The sequence below is a fragment of the Anser brachyrhynchus genome, assembly GCF_964034855.1.
Source record: "Anser brachyrhynchus genome assembly, chromosome: 4".
Classification (NCBI taxonomy): Eukaryota; Metazoa; Chordata; class Aves; order Anseriformes; family Anatidae; genus Anser; species Anser brachyrhynchus.
Window position 1 is genome coordinate 44,608,287 of NC_137698.1, and position 16,301 is coordinate 44,624,587.

Sequence of the window (16,301 nt, forward strand, 5' to 3'; positions counted from 1 at the left end):
CTGAATGGTTTCATTTGATTTTTTTAAGAGACTGAAAATAAACATGATCTCTATGCACAGTTTCCTCTGTTTTCAGGAACTATGACCTTTGACTCCTGTAAATCTATTTAAAGCTAATGTCTAAAGTTGTGTTGTTCCAAGGATGTACAAAATATACCTAAGATTTATGTAACAATAAATCTTTTCTGGGCTTTCCTTTGTCAATTTTATTTCATTAACCAAAGCCAGTAACCAAAAGAGCTACACATCCTCTGGAAGCTATCTAATGTGTTATTTATTTTTATTACAAACAAGTATTTGTTTGTATCCCATATTAATGTTGAAAGCAGGTGAAGACAGTTAGGATTTACTGTCACCCACACACACATGTGCAGTAGCATTACAAACAAGAGTTATTATTACAAGAACTTGTTTCATGCCATGATAGGCATTCATCTCTGAAAGCAGCCCCATTAAAATAATACATGAAGTGCATGCTACTGCAGATAGCACTCTTGAAAACAGTGTTTTCTGCCTTCTGGAAGTCATGGGAAACATTACAATATTAACATTTTAAGATTCAGTTTTTGAGATCACCTTGATCCTTTTATTGCACCCTTAAAACCAATGTGGCTGCCTCCATCAGCCGCAGCTTAACACCAATTTAAACTGTTTTTAAAATATTTTTCTTCAACAAGAATTACTGAACAAGAACTACCTCCAGTGGTTTGGACACATCAGAAGTTTATGAAAAAAGCCTGACATAATCATCATAAACAGTAACAGAACTGCAGTTTCAGCCACATTACTTCGTGCTATATCACAATGTGATGGGAAGTATTATTTACTTCCAGAAACAAACATTCTGAGAACCACACATGGGATCAGAAAGAATGGGGTTGAGATACTTTTGTGCTTGTCTGCTTCCAGAGCAAGAGCTCCTAAGTTCATCCAGAATCACTGGTGGCATGCTGAGCTAACTAGCACATTAGCCTGCATGGCAAAATCATACCGCTTGGCAAGCGGAATTGGCTAGAGGGACACAGTTGGTTATTTATACATATATAAACTATTGCTTTAAAACAACTCACTTCCCAGAGACGAGGAGAAAAAGAAAAAGAAAGAAAAAAAAAAAGAAAAAAAGCTAAACTGGGAGAAGTTACAAAGGAAAGAACAAGTGAACCAGCAACTATTTAGGAAAAAGTGTATCATATGGGAAAAGACCACAAAACCATACACAAAGAAAGACAGTGTCTTGACTAAACCACCAGCTGGGTCAAAATTAAGACAATAATGGAGGAGAATAGATACAGTACATAACTCATGGAAAAATAGCAGTCCGCAATCCATAGAAATCGGGAGTTATACACAGTGCAGAAACCTGTCAAAGAAAGCTTAAAAATGAATGATAGAAGTGTTAAGGACAGCAAGTGTTGTGTTTTGGTTTTTTTTTAATAAATCAGCCAAAACAACAAAATAAATCATCTTAGTACTGAGATCAAGGTCCACCATAGTTAGCAATGGTTAAAATGTTAATATCAAGGCAGAAACAGCATAAGCCTCAAAGCTGGGGGGAAAAAAAAAAAAAAAAGACATCACTGGATGAAGTTTAGGGTCAAGGTAGATGGTATCAGCTACCTATAACCACATTAAAACCAATTGACTCCTAGAAGAGTTGGCTGACTATACATCTGGCCCGATGAAGTAATTTTAATAAATCTTTTAATAATGGGGAAATTCAAGACAGGAAGAATGCTAACGATTTGCCAGCACCCACAAAGGGCAAGTTGGATGACCCAGGTAATTACAGGCTGGTTAGTGTAACATCTATTTTAGGCAAAATAATGGAAAACCAATAAGGGATTGAATTGATAAAGAACTCTCAGATAGGAACATAATTACTGCCAGTTGGCATGTTTTACTGGAAAGCAGATCTTGTCAAATATATCTTATCCCATTCAATCTTTTCAGGAGATTATATGTTTTATTAATGGAAGTAACTGTACAGATACAATAATCTCGGACTTCTGTAAGACACGCAGTTCTGATTTCTTTAGCATTACCCAATGTCAATGAGACATATCAATGGATTAAGATGTAGCTTAGAATCGTTTGTCAGTGAGGAATAACCATTGAATGGAAGATACCTGAGGGAGGTCTGTCAAATTGGTATTAGGTGCAATGCAATTCAACATTTTCATTGGTGATCTACTAATATTAATTTCTACTGACCTCCATAGTGGGACTTTCACAGAGACATGTATTTAGGCCATTACAGACCTATACAGTGGGATGCTAGATCTTTAAAAGCAGGAATAGAAAGGGATTTAGGCATGAGTGTATAAATTTAAATTGGGCTTGATGCTTTAGCAAATATAAAGAAAGAAACCTTAGATATATAAATGGAGAAGTATTGAGTAGAAGTGTGTTTTAACCTGTAGAGCTGATTAATCCACTGCAAAATATTTGCTCACAGTTTTGATGTTCACTTTCTAAAAAGAAGATAGGAAAACTGGAACAATTAAAGGGAAAAAGCTACAAAAATGAAGGCTGGATAAAAATTCTTTACACTGAGATGGGATACACTTCAAGACCTCACTTTCTTCATTTCAACTGACAATACTTGAGCAGAATAATGATATATAAATACCTTCGTTGAGAGAAAATACCAGACACTAAAGAATTATTAAATTTAGAAAAAAAAAGTTTCAAGATCCAATGTCAAGAAACTGATGCTGGACATATTTAAATTTAAATAAGGTATTTTAAGCTAATTATTTACTCCTGGAGAAAAAGGAAGGGGAAGGGGATGGGGAAGGGGACGGGGAAGGGGAAAAAATTCTCCATCTCTACATATTTTCTAATCAAAATTAGTCTTTTCCAGAAGATATGCTTTAGTCAAACATTATGTTACTAATAGGGTTCAATACAGAATCAACTATCAGAAGTTGACAGATTGTCTTGTTGTGCTTCTTGTATTAAGCTATATAAGCATATGAGTGAAGCAAAATTGTTTTTCCAAGCTAGTTAGGGGAAATACATAAGAGACTTGAAAACTAGGTATAAACCTTATATTGGCTCATCTCTGCATCACTGAGAGGTAGACGCTAATTGCCATTGATGGTCCTTTTCTAAGGATGGCCTGGTGAAAAGCTCCTACTGTGCTATTCCTCAGAGAATGCTATGTCAGAACTTAATTCTGTGTAATGTTTAGATTCAACTTTCCTTAACTTGTACTGGGCAGGCACTAGACCCACTGAAGCCAATCAGTTCAAACAAATCAGGGCTTGTAAATAGGGGTTTATTATCTTTGATAAAGCTGTGGCCCCCTTTTGTTCACAACACCCCCTTTTAAGGCAGTTCCTATGTTCCCTTCTGCAAAGAGAATGGGCAAATGGCTGTGCTAGGTCCTACCACAGATTATGTCACTTCCCAGAAGGACCTGCAGGACGTACTGCTGAACGGGTTGGTACCATACAAATATCCAAACATTGCCTCTCATAAGTGAAGGGGAGGAGTTTCATGTAAGATCTTGTCTTCAAGCAGGAAATTACAGAATATAGGAGCTTTTAATTAACAACAACAACAACAAAAAAAAAACACTTCAGTACTATCTCACATTGCATCTAAGAGGACATTCCCAGCCTTTTCTTCCTACCACAATAATGATTTTTTGTTTATCATCATTAGGCAATGGATGTTCAGGAAGGAATTGTTCCTGACTTACAGGTCTACAAATTTCAGAGGACATAAATAACACGGAATAACAAAAAGGGGTCTTTTAAAGTGCAAGTCGCAGATGAAACAGGAACCTTAAAAAGATTTGAGTATAAACATATAAGGCAAAACTTACAAGCCAACTCAGGCAGGCTGTTCTGTTCAGCAGGGATGACATGAAAAAAAAGATGGTGATAATATGAGAAGCAGATGGGTTTGGGAATACTGGAGGAGCAGATGGGGAGGACCGGGAACAGGAAGTTTGATGTGGGAGGACAGCTAAGGAGGGCAAGCTGTTCTTACACGCAAAGCTATGAAAGTGGTGGCAAGCTGTTTAAACTTGACCCTGTTAACAGATAAGGAGCCAGTAGAGAGATACAAAAGAGGGATACAGTGTGATCAAGCTAAGCAAAAGCTAGGCAGATGCATTTCATGGTCACTGGAAAGGGTTCTACTCGGTTTAGGGAAGCCAAAGCAGTGGATGGCACATGGAGGACATGTAAAAAGAGAATCTGCGGGAACCAACATCTATGTTGATTTTAAAAAAATAAATCAGTTGGCTCACACTGCAAGAATTACTCGTTAGATTTGGGGACAGATGTTTAATTGATGGAAATCAGAGGAGCTATATGAATTTCAACGGAACTATAGCAATTTACAATTACTGGCGGGTTTAGCCCTGTTTCTCATTAACTAACAATATATCATCAACAAATAACGTACTTTGTATATTTACAGCACTAAAGGACTATTATTTTTAGACTAACAAAGTTATTTTCTTTTCAAAATGAGCTAAGTTAGCTGATGTTTCCTCCCGTTCACAATTCTGCTGCTACCACTGATGGCCATTTTCACTGGCTTTAGCATAGTAAATATTTGATATTTTCTCAAGTATTATGTCATTTCTCAGTATACAGCTCACAATCTTGTTGCTTAAGTTTATATGGCATGCATTAGTCAATTGGAGATTGACATACGAGTTTGATTTAGGTTAATAAATATGAACCAGAGCAGAGGACGAAGAATTCAATTTATAACCACTAAGATTGCAAGGAAAATACAGCCGAGAACAATGTTGGCATTCCTCAAAATAGCAAATATAAGTGTGGTTGTGGTTAGGAGAGGGAAGTCAAAGGGGAGGATTTTCCAAAGTAATGGAATAGAAATTTTACAGTGGTTTGTCTGGTCCTTCTATTCAGAGAGTTTTTTAACTGCCTAAATAAAGTAAGTACAGAATTGTAAGTACAGTATTTGCATTCTGAATAACCGTTTTTGCCTGAGGACCTAAACTTATTTTATTAAGCAAACGAGCAAATAAGTAGCAAACACATCTAGAAGATAAAAATTAATTCTAGCAGAATGTTTTCAAACTGTGAGGCTACATCATATGACCACCTAAGAGGCCTTCCACCTTGAAAAAAAAAATCAAAATCTGAATATTTTCTCCATTTTGGTTTGTTCTTTAAAAAATTTAAAAATATATATCTTTGATTCATTCTTCCAATCTCTGCATTAGCAGGGAGAATTTTACTGTACTTAAAGGTTTTCATAATTGAAAAAAAAGGCTTCACCAAAAACTACTGCCTGAAATGTCTCCAAAGTTGGCCTAAGATAACTCTTCATATGTACACACAAACCACAGACGTGAATGTATGAAAGACAAAATTCTCCTCTGTGTCCAGCAGTAATTTCTAAAAGGAAAACAGAGATCAGGAATAAGGAGACAGCTGCCTAGAAAATGGACATTTTTTGTTTCTCTCCTAAACTATGATACGGGGAGTTTCTTCATTTCTTTCCCCCACTTTCCCTCACTGGTCTTAACATCTTACTCTGTATCTCTGTATGTTGTACAAACATACCATCTAAAAAATACCATTTTTTTGCCATAGTCTCATCTAAAAATACAGATTTTAGATCGAGAATAACCTGATTCGTTATCTTTACCCTTACCTATGTAACCAGACCAGGTAAATTTTTCCTCCTTTTTCCTGGTATTTTTATTCCATCTCCTTTAAATTTTATGTCAAGTCTACTGCTGTCTTATTTCTTCTCAACATGCAAAATACAGCTGAAGTCTGTCTCTTTGACTGTGGTGGGTTAACACAGGTAGGCAGCTAAATATGACAGAGCCACTCACTCCCCACCCAGTGAGATGGAGAAAAGAATTGGAAGGGCAAAAGCGAGAAAACTCATGGCTTGAGATAAAGACAGTTTAATAAGTAAAAGAGAAAAAGGACAAAACAAAACAATGTAAACAAGTGATGGAAAAAAACATCACTCACCAAATCAGCCAAATGATGCCCAGCCAGTCCCTGAACAACAGCAACCCCTGGCAAATAACCCCTCTCTCTGCCCCTTCCAGTTTTATTGCTGAGCACAATGTTACATGGTATGGGCTATTCCTTTGGTCAGTTGGGGTCAGTTGTCTCTGCTGTATTCCCTTCCAGGTTCTTGTCCATCCCAAGCCTACTCGCTGTGCGTGGGGGCAGAGTGAGAAACAAAGAAAGCTCTGATGGTATATAAGCATTGTTCAGCAACAGCTAAAATATTCATGTGTTATCAACACAGTTTTGGTCACAAATTCAAATCATAGAACCATACAAGCTTCTATGAAGATAATTAACTATCACAGCAAAGAATAGTACATTGACTCATCAGTTTTGACCTTATCAACCTTCATTTTCAGAGCCCTTTCTAATCATCAGTTGCAGACTTAAATTTTAGCTCCTTGTCATCAGTTATATGGTACTATCTTCTTGACTCTCCTTGTCAAGCTTTGTGCTACCATCCACATTTGCTAATGTTCAATTTTGTCTACTGCTCTTTCTGTCATTTGCAAATCAGTTCTATTATCTGTTTTGCAAGTATCTTCTTTGGATAGAATAAGGCCTTATGTGTGTTTCTTTCTCTACTGATATTTAATGCCCCCTTAAAATCTTGCCTCCTCCATGTTGCTCATCATTAATTGAGGTTAGTTGTATAAAAATCACTGGATTTGTTATCCTAATCTCTATTTAATTTCTGTTCTTTTACAAAACCTTAGTAGATGCATTTGAGAAGACACATGAATGGGCGCTACAGAATCATTAATAAAATGAAAATAAAGAACATCACACCCCATACATACACAGATATATATTGCTAACAATGATGATGATTATGACAGTGTTCAGTTAAAATCCCAATGGTAAACTTATAGCTCCTTAAATTTTTCAGATCTCAAAGACACAATTTTTATTTAGGTCTAAAACTAAGCCAAATGATTCACTCCCACAGATTTGTTACTGGTAACTAACCATATACCCATGGTTACATAGTCAAATAGAAGTGCTCAGAAGGATCTTTTAAAAAGACAGTTCTTTTCGAAAGAGAAACAAAGGGTTACTGATTAGCAACAGAGCAGCAACTCTGGTCGGGAAATGTCTTAAAGTATTAATAACCAAATACACCTAGATGAATATAAAATAACACATCTGCTCAAGCCATTATAAAGTCATAGAAATACATTTGTATTGGGCACTTACAGTTTCCTGCTTGTCTTCTTCCTGTTCCCCATCGATTCCATAATGTATTGGCATTGCTGAACAAGCTCTTGGGAAGTACAATTAAACAGAGTTTCAGAAGCTAAAGAGGAGGAATACAAAGAGAGCTTGATTTAGTTTGCAGTAATGGCAACAAACAAAACAAGAAAAATACTTAGTGTAAGAAGTGTTTTTCTACGGAAATCCTAGCCGTGGTCATTTTGATTCTAGCAAAGGATGTCAATATTGAAGTAGTTCAGCTTAGTGGAAACATTTAATTCTCATGAGTGCAGCATTCTAAGAGATCTAGAATGTCCAAGCTAATAAATATCTCAGGTCAAATTAAATAAATCAGTGTGGCAGCATTGTAGGGATTTAATTTTATAATCTACATATAAGTTTACAGTACTGCAATAGACTTTCCCTCATTTATTTATGCCTGTACCAACATTCATCCATTTAGCAACTCATAATGTAATCAAACTAGGAAAACAAAGCCCTGCATGCTACATTAGTTTTCATTATACAGCTCAGGATTACATTCGGCCTTTGTATTTCTAAATACTACCCTATTCGGGGTACCTGAACAGATCTGTTATAGTAGCATTGGCCTTCTCTCAGTTGGTGGGAAATTAGAGATTTATCTAAGTCCTTAAAGGCCGTTAAAAGAAAGTTGTCCAATCTTTTGTGGTAAGAACAATGTAGCAGGGAGAAGATGCCAACAGAAGAGGAAGCAAGACCACGGATGCACACATGGATGTGTGTGCTGAGCATGACGCTAGCTGCAGACTGCACAGTTTGACTGATTTCTGGGGATACAGAGCTGCTATGACAAGGTATCCTTTCATGGTGACTTTCAGTCTGTACTGCCACACTTTTACCTCAACTCTGCTGATTCCAAATCCAAAGAGATAATGTGGGACTGACTATGTTCAATCAACAGAAACTTGAACATAATTCATAGATAAAATGCAAATAGAATTGGATGTAATGGAAGAATACATGAAAGTGAAAATTCTTAATATTCTTAGTATTGAGGAGCATGAACATGAAAGATGTGACTAGGTTATAAAAATTAACACCAACAAGACAGTTTAAAAACAAACAAAAAAAATTTTAGGGCACATTTAAGGCCAGACAGCTAGAGATTCATGCCAACTGCTACGTAGTTTGTTTGCCCCATGGCAATCCCTTCAGTTTCTATTCCCAAACTCTAGATGCCCCATCAGATGTGACCTGTCCTGGAATATTAACATCTCCCTCCATTTACCACATTTTACAAACAAGTCAGCAACAACAAATTCCCATAAATTTCATTTCTATAGAACTCACAAAGGCTAGAGATTATGCTGTGAGATGATAGCCACTGATGCAAAAAGGCTTCTTCAAATAAACTGTCAGATTTATTTCAGACATTCAGAGTTGGCAACCCATCTCTTGTTAGACTCTCTTCCAATCCCATAAACTAGGAATTATTTCTGACTTTATGCTCACTTGAAATTTTGGCATTTTGATGTATACATCATGGGATCTTTTTCTGTTCTTTCCCATACTGATTATTGACTCATATTGCCTGAATTTTTGCTACAGCACTTACATTTGAACAACAGCCATAACCTAAGAATAGGCACAGAAGTCACCTTTTCCTACATCATCCTAGAGATTTGGGCTAGAACTGCCAATAATTCAACTCCTTCCTTCTTCCCAACCCTATTTATCTGCCATCCTATGACTTCTCTTATTAGTAAAGGGGTTCTTCTCACCAGCATCCTTGGGAAGCAGTATTCCTGCACACTAGAAATGAAAAGTAGTCTGAAAAAAAGTGTGTTAATACTTTGCACTACCACCTGACCATTTTTATACAGACTTTCTGGGAGAGATGGAGATAAGTTTCTGCATGACCTAAATGCTCCAGAGATAAATTGAAAGTTAACGGTAAGATACCATGTCTGGAATACTCTCTCTTGTGAAGTGCAATTTTAATTTCCTGATCACTTTCCTCAGTCTCATATAATGCAACAGTCAGTTTTTCATAGCTCAGCTAGGTATAGTCAGTCAGGTTTTACTCTTATTATGTTTTTCTTATGTTGTAGTCTATCTGTTTGAGCAAATAAACTCATCGCCATCGAACACTAGCAACATTTAAAACGTCTTTTGCAGCAGCTCACTGCAAAAACATTTGGGCAGTAGACTTTATTCCTGGAGTTCATATCAGAAATCAGTCTCTTCTTCTGCATTCATGTACTTTACACATTCTCCCATACAAATGAAAAGTTAGCAACAGTTGTGAACACTGTGATAAGGTAGATGATAGTCTTTTCAGACTGTTTCAAAGATTTGGGGAGGACATCTTTGCTTTATTTTTTATTTTTAATCTTTTTTTTTCAGGCAAGTAATAGGTATCAGACCTTCCCCATCTCATGTGCACAGGATGCGAATAGGTTCTACAACACTCTAAGAAGCAAAGCATAGGAAGGCCTAGCGGCAGGGAGAAAACGGATCAAGGAAGAAGCTGGCGTTGCCCACCTGTGTGATACTCTGTATGTGTCTTACATCTCAAAGACTGCACAGCTAGATAGTTAATGTGCATTAACATTCACTCTGCTCAAAAAATGCATGTTTTTTACGATGAGGACACTGGCTGCTGGAAAAAATGCATGCTTTGGAGAGTGAAGGCATTAACTTCCTTTTTATGTTTGCTATTGTAATTATACTGTCCTGATTTCAAATTAAAGACACAATAGCTTTTGCTATTCCACTATGTAATTATAGATTTCTGTAAACATTCTTTCCTTTGGTGGTTTGCTCTGCGCACACACTTTTTTTCGAAATACATAAAGCAATCAAAATAAATTCTGAATCAAAACAGGGAGAAAACAAATGGCGCCTCAAATATTCCCTTAAAAAATAGCTCTGTGCATCATCTGCAGGCACTTTTGTCATCTGTTGCTATAATAACCACTTTGATTACACGAACACTCACCAAACTGTGCTTGGCTGACTATTGGGCACTTCCCAGCAGCTAAATGAATAGCTCTAAAGTACTGCTCATTTCCAACTCAATACCAGATTTTGTCCTATCATATCAACAGCCACGCAGCCAAGAAACCGAGCTTTCTTGCACATGGTCTCCATGGTGTTTATGTGTTTCTTCCCTAAACAGACAGATGCAGATTAAGCAATGCATGTCAATCTCATTATGAGACTGTGAAATGTGCAGAAAGTTTGTTACACACTCATGCAATCATACACATTGTGAACATCCTGTTTATTTGGACTGTTCTCTGATGATTGGCTGTGGTGTTTCAGCACATTACTGACAGCTGGGAATTGCTCCAATGGAACATGCTTTTCCTATGACAAAGATCCAGAGAGCAGCAGTAACAGTAACATGTGTCTGCCCATTATTTCAGACATAAGGGGGAAAGAAAGAAAGAAAAGAAAGAAAGAAAAGAAAGAAAGAAAAGAAAGAAAGAAAAGAAAGAAAGAAAGAAAGAAAGAAAGAAAGAAAGAAAGAAAGAAAGAAAGAAAGAAAGAAAGAAAGAAAGAAAGAAAGAAAGAAAGAAAGAAAGAGAAAGAAAGAAAGAAAGAGAAAGAAAGAAAGAAAGAAAAGAAAGAAAGAAAGAAAGAAAGAAAGAAAGAAAGAAAGAAAGAAAGAAAGAAAAGAAAGAAAGAAAGAAAGAAAGAAAGAAAGAAAGAAAGAAAGAAAGAAAGAAAGAAAGAAAGAAAGAAAGAAAGAAAGAAAGAAAGAAAGAAAAAGAAAGAAAGAAAAAGAAACTGTCACAGCGCAGCCCCTCCAAATGAATAGCACACTGGTTGTCTGAGTTGTACTTGAGCACCACTAGACAGGCCCTCGACGACCTTTGGAGGCCATCTGAGATAATAAATCCTTGGACCCCCAGTTCCGGAATGCTTTGGGCAAGGTCAGGATGGCAAATTTCCCACTTCCACAATATCAGATGTTACGGTAATTCCTTTTAGCTAATGTGTAAGAGCAAAGGAATGTCTTCAAACCTCATCTAGGCCCTGTGGAATCTGTTGAAAATGCATGACAGCTGCGGGCTTTGGCTGAGGTCTGCCTGTGAATATATGAGATTTGGAAGCCTTTCAGACAAGGAAAGGAGGGAATGACTGTACATTCAATGTGTACCATTGGTCTCCCGCCCTCCCTTCCCAGCCCCATTTCACACAGCATAGCTGTATCACAGCTCTATGGCCATGGCTGTCATGCATTCTTTACAACTCAGTGTCGCAGCTAACATCCAGCACAGAAAAATACGGATGTGCACGTGCATACACCTACACACACACAAAGAAAGGGGGAAAGAAAAAGAAAGAACAATTTCCCTAAGGTCTGAGAACAGGAAATCGCAAAGCTCATCCATTTTTTATAAAATGGTAGACAGCAAAAGTAAGCGACTTTGCTATGTCCGGATGCCCAAGATGAGGAATCCCACATGGATTCACTTGTTACCTGTTCTCCAGAACCCAGATAAGACACCAGGTCATGCTAAAGATCACGGCCCCCTCTGACATTCTTACTTGCAAGAAAAAGTTCAGGGCCTTTTACACACCTATTTTCACATCACTAAGAGTGGGTATATTTATCTCCTTTGCAGTCTTGTGCTTTCCAAGGACTTCATAGTCTTGGCTTCTCTGACATGTGGGAAACCCTACTTTCTGTGTGCAAAAATTGCTAAGATACAAAGCAAAGAAAGATCAAAAAATTGCTTTAGAGATCTACCTCCACTATACATAACTTTTCAGTGTAGTAAACAGCCCAGACTAACACAGGCTTTTGAATGTTTCTGAACCTCAACGGCGTGAGAAAGCTCCCAGCACATGGGGTCTTCTTCAATTACTGTTAGTACTCTACACAGTGTTTCATAAACTTTATTATATTGCATTCTACCATGAAGCCACCTGCATATACAGTGCATCCATCTTTTACACTGAAATTAGCAAGACCCTGTTTTATGAGCAAGAATAGCCATTACATTTTTTTCAGTAGTAGTAGTATAAAATGAAGTAAAATAACAGATTCAGCAATATCTGAATGCAATGCACTTGATGATGAGAGACTAGGGGCAAGTGCTTTCCCCAGTTTCCAAAAGGGATCTTTTGTTGTCAGAAGAATCCAAAGGGATCTTTTGTTCCCAAAAGCAGCACTGAAAGGACTAGTTAGAGAACTTGAAAGCAGATCTCAATATATGTGTGGGCGTGCCTTACATGCCATGTAGCAAAGAGGGAAGAGCAACTGGGAAATTAGAAGTACATTAATTATAAAGACTCAAGTCGGCACACTTGTGGCTTCTTGCAAGCAGCTGAAAAGTACAGTCAGTCTAAATTTATCAGCAAAGACTGCTAACAAGAGGTAATGGTGTCTGGTAAAATCTAAATATACTGAAAACTTTTCCCATTTTTGTCAAAGGGAGGAGGGGTAGAGAGGTTGTAATTTATCCCAGATTTTCATGGGAGTAGAAGAGAAGACAATTTCGTTGATCATTTTAATGTAAAGGCAGTTGAAAGGACTGATTTAAGCAGAAAGATAGAAGAAAAATAATGTTTTGGCTACTTTAGAATGCCGGTCCTGAATTAGAGAACTGTAGCTGCTTTGTTCTACCATATATCTAACAAACATCTATCTACACGCATGTAGCTCTACAAAATGTGTTTTAAATGAAGGACAGTATAATTATCAAACACTGAAAAACAATGTCATATTTGATACCGCAAAATATTTCAAATCCCCCACATACACATACTTGGAGGATTATAAGCAGTATCTACAGATGTAACCTGTTCAGGTTTATAGAAGTCTGCACCTGCAAAGATAGAATTATCTTTATTCTTGCACTGATCACTGTGTTAAATATCACCTAAAAACAACTCCACTATCTAGCACTATGCAGAAGGAAACTCTCTGTTGGATGATCACTACCACTTTCTAATTCATCCAAATATGTCTGAGGCCCATTTTGCACTACATTTAGCTAACTGAATATTACTAGTCATTCCTGTCTCTTTCGTCTGCTCATGATTTTCAGAGCAAACAATATATTTTGAGACAAATTAATCGTTCGTTTATTAATCTGCCTTTCCTCAGCTGAGGATGCTTGATCTCACCTCATGCCACCTTGGATAATTCTTGACCTCCATTGCAAACAGGCTTAAGATGTTCTAGTTTTGATTCAGAGTCATTGTAAAGGATACTGTATGTTGCAGTGCTGGACCATACAGACACAAACAGTTGTTTTATCCAAGCATACAAAAAATATCACAGTACAATACTGTCTTGAACACACAGGTGTCAGTATAAATTGTATACTGTCCTAAATGCTTTAATATTTAATATTTGTATATATATACTCAAATATACATAATTGTATACTCATACATAGTTGTATACTGCTTTGGTAGGTAAGACACACTTTCAGATTTGTACTCATAGGTATGTAGAATCAGAATAATCAAGGTCGGAAAAGACCTCCAAGATCATATGGTCCAACTGTCCCCTAACCACCACAATCAGCCACTAAAAAGTGTCCCTAAGTGCCAGGTCCAACCTTTCCTTAAACACCCCCAGGAATAGTGACTCCACCACCTCCCTGGACAACCCATTCCAATGCCTGACTGCTCTTTCTGAGATGAAATTTATCCTGATTTCCAAGCTGAACCTCCCCTGGCACAACTTGAGGCCATTCCCTCTTGTCTCATTGCTAGTTATCTGAGAGAAGAAGCCGACCCCTAGCTAACCACAACTTCCTTTCAGGTTGTTGTAGAGAGCAATAAGGTCTCCTCTGGGCCTCCTCTTCTCCAGACTAAATATAAGTGTATGTATAGAGAGGAGTTCCTGTACTTATACAGGAGTTCCTAAAGGAGGGGCCCATAACCTGAGTGTTGACCCATAGCATTGCAAACCAGACAACAAAGTGGTCTCTTGGAATATGTTTCAGACATGTCTTAGATTTTCTTTGACAACATCAGGTCATACCTGAAAGTCAGTTCACAAGCCACAGTGTCATCACACAGGTAGAGGAGTTAAGAGGAGACTCCTGTGGTTTTGCATTAGGAAAGGATTTTGTGAATGACCATTTGCACAGCACTTATTTCAAAACACTGAGTAACACAAATGATGGGAAAGCAAATGGAAATACAGCATGCCAGGAAAGGAGATACTTCATACATTGGTATGAGACTTTGCTCAATGATCCTCCACCACTGTCTCTTCCCTTCCCAACACATCTGGTTCAGAGGAAGGACAAAGACAAGTCATTTAGTCTCTTCTCTGATTTTGTTAGTTTCTCCTTCTTTGAATGAGTACTGTAAAGTGACATGATTTCATATACAAATTGCTTACATGTTGATTTTGCCAGCAAACACTTAGTCAGGGAGCCACAGACACATAGTATTTCTTAATCTATTCCCAGATTTTCTTCTTTTAACTGTGCACAGAAAACTGATCAGATCATCAAGCTGGAAAGTTCTTATCACTCAACCAGATGGAATTTTCTCTGGAAAGACAGAAATGAGAAGCTCTGAATCTATCCCAAAGATAAAAAGGGAAAAAAATAATAATAAAAGAAGTCTCTTCATTCAGTGATCAATAGGTCTAATGCACGTCTGCCAAGGGAACATCAGCAATAAAATACATTTTGCAATTGCTATAATCAACATGAATCAACCACACCAATTTGTTTTCTGAAGCAGCAATATTTCAGAGCTGATGTAATCTTAAAAAACAAAGTCTAATTGTTCGTTTGTCATGCCCCTGGATATAGAAGTCCTCCAATCATCAGCACAGGAGAAAGAAAACAAGAAATGTGTGAAGAACTGGTATAGCACCAGTCATTTGAACTTCCGTTTGCTTTTCCCAGTTTTCCTGGGAACACGTATCGACGGATCAGTTTTTGCATTACCAGGATAGAGTCCTTTATATGTAATCCTTATAAAATATTACAGCAGACTAAGAAATGAACCAGAATATTACCCTAACACTACTGTAATGGTTGGTGTTGTTAATGCAGATTATTGTACCACATTGTTCTTAAGAAAAAGGGAATGACAGTACACTAAATCAAGTACAATTCTCTTTTTAGTGTGAAAAACTAGCCACACCTTATTAATAGACAAATTCTCCACAGATATTATTAGTCTGTCTACTGCATTAGACATGGTTTGTAATCCTGACTCTGCTTAATTGAGAGTTTTACCCTTGATTTCAGAGGGATTTTACCTACTGCCCCTGCTTTTATGCAAACTTCCTGACCCCTGGTAAAGTGTGTGAAGAGCCTAAAGCAAAGGAAGAGCTCCGTTTTGAACATGCTATCAAGCTTCAAAACAATCTTTCTAAAATTACAGCTACTGGAAGCCTTCTTTTCACAGGTCTATGGACATGCTAATTTTTTTCCCTAGTAAATTATCAGACAATCCCTCCCACAGTCACAGCTGATTTGCTTCCATATTCAATAATTTTCAACAGAGCTTAATCAATTCAGCAAAAGAGAAGTTGCATTAAAAACACACAGAATTCATGAGGATAAACTTTCTTTATCAAATAGCAGAGGATTACTTGTGTGATCAGTGACTCTTTCAATTATATCACTGGGGCAGATTAAGCACTCTAACTCAACAATAAAAATATAGAATAAATCCACAGAGTTACCTTTGTCTCAGGTAAACTCACCTAGAGTTATACAACTGTCAAAGAAATCAGAATTTCGCCCATTCTTTAGATTATAACATTTCAATAATGTGTTTGCAATGTGATAACAACACTGTTTCAGAGCATCCATTTTTAAGAACATGATAAATAATAGGTCCCACTTCTGTCCATTTTTTCAAACAATGCAAAGCAGAATTCAACTTGCATGCTAATACATAATAAAGACGGTAAAAAAGAAAAAAAAAAAGAAAAAAGAAAGAAAACAGCTACCAAAAAAAATGTATAACACCAATATGGGCATACATATTCAACCTGAATGCCAGAGAAGCTGCAAAGTGCTTCACCACAGCAGCCATTCCCCTCTACATAAGATTATTTTCCAACGCTGGTCTACACAGGAAACTTGCACATGTTTAACA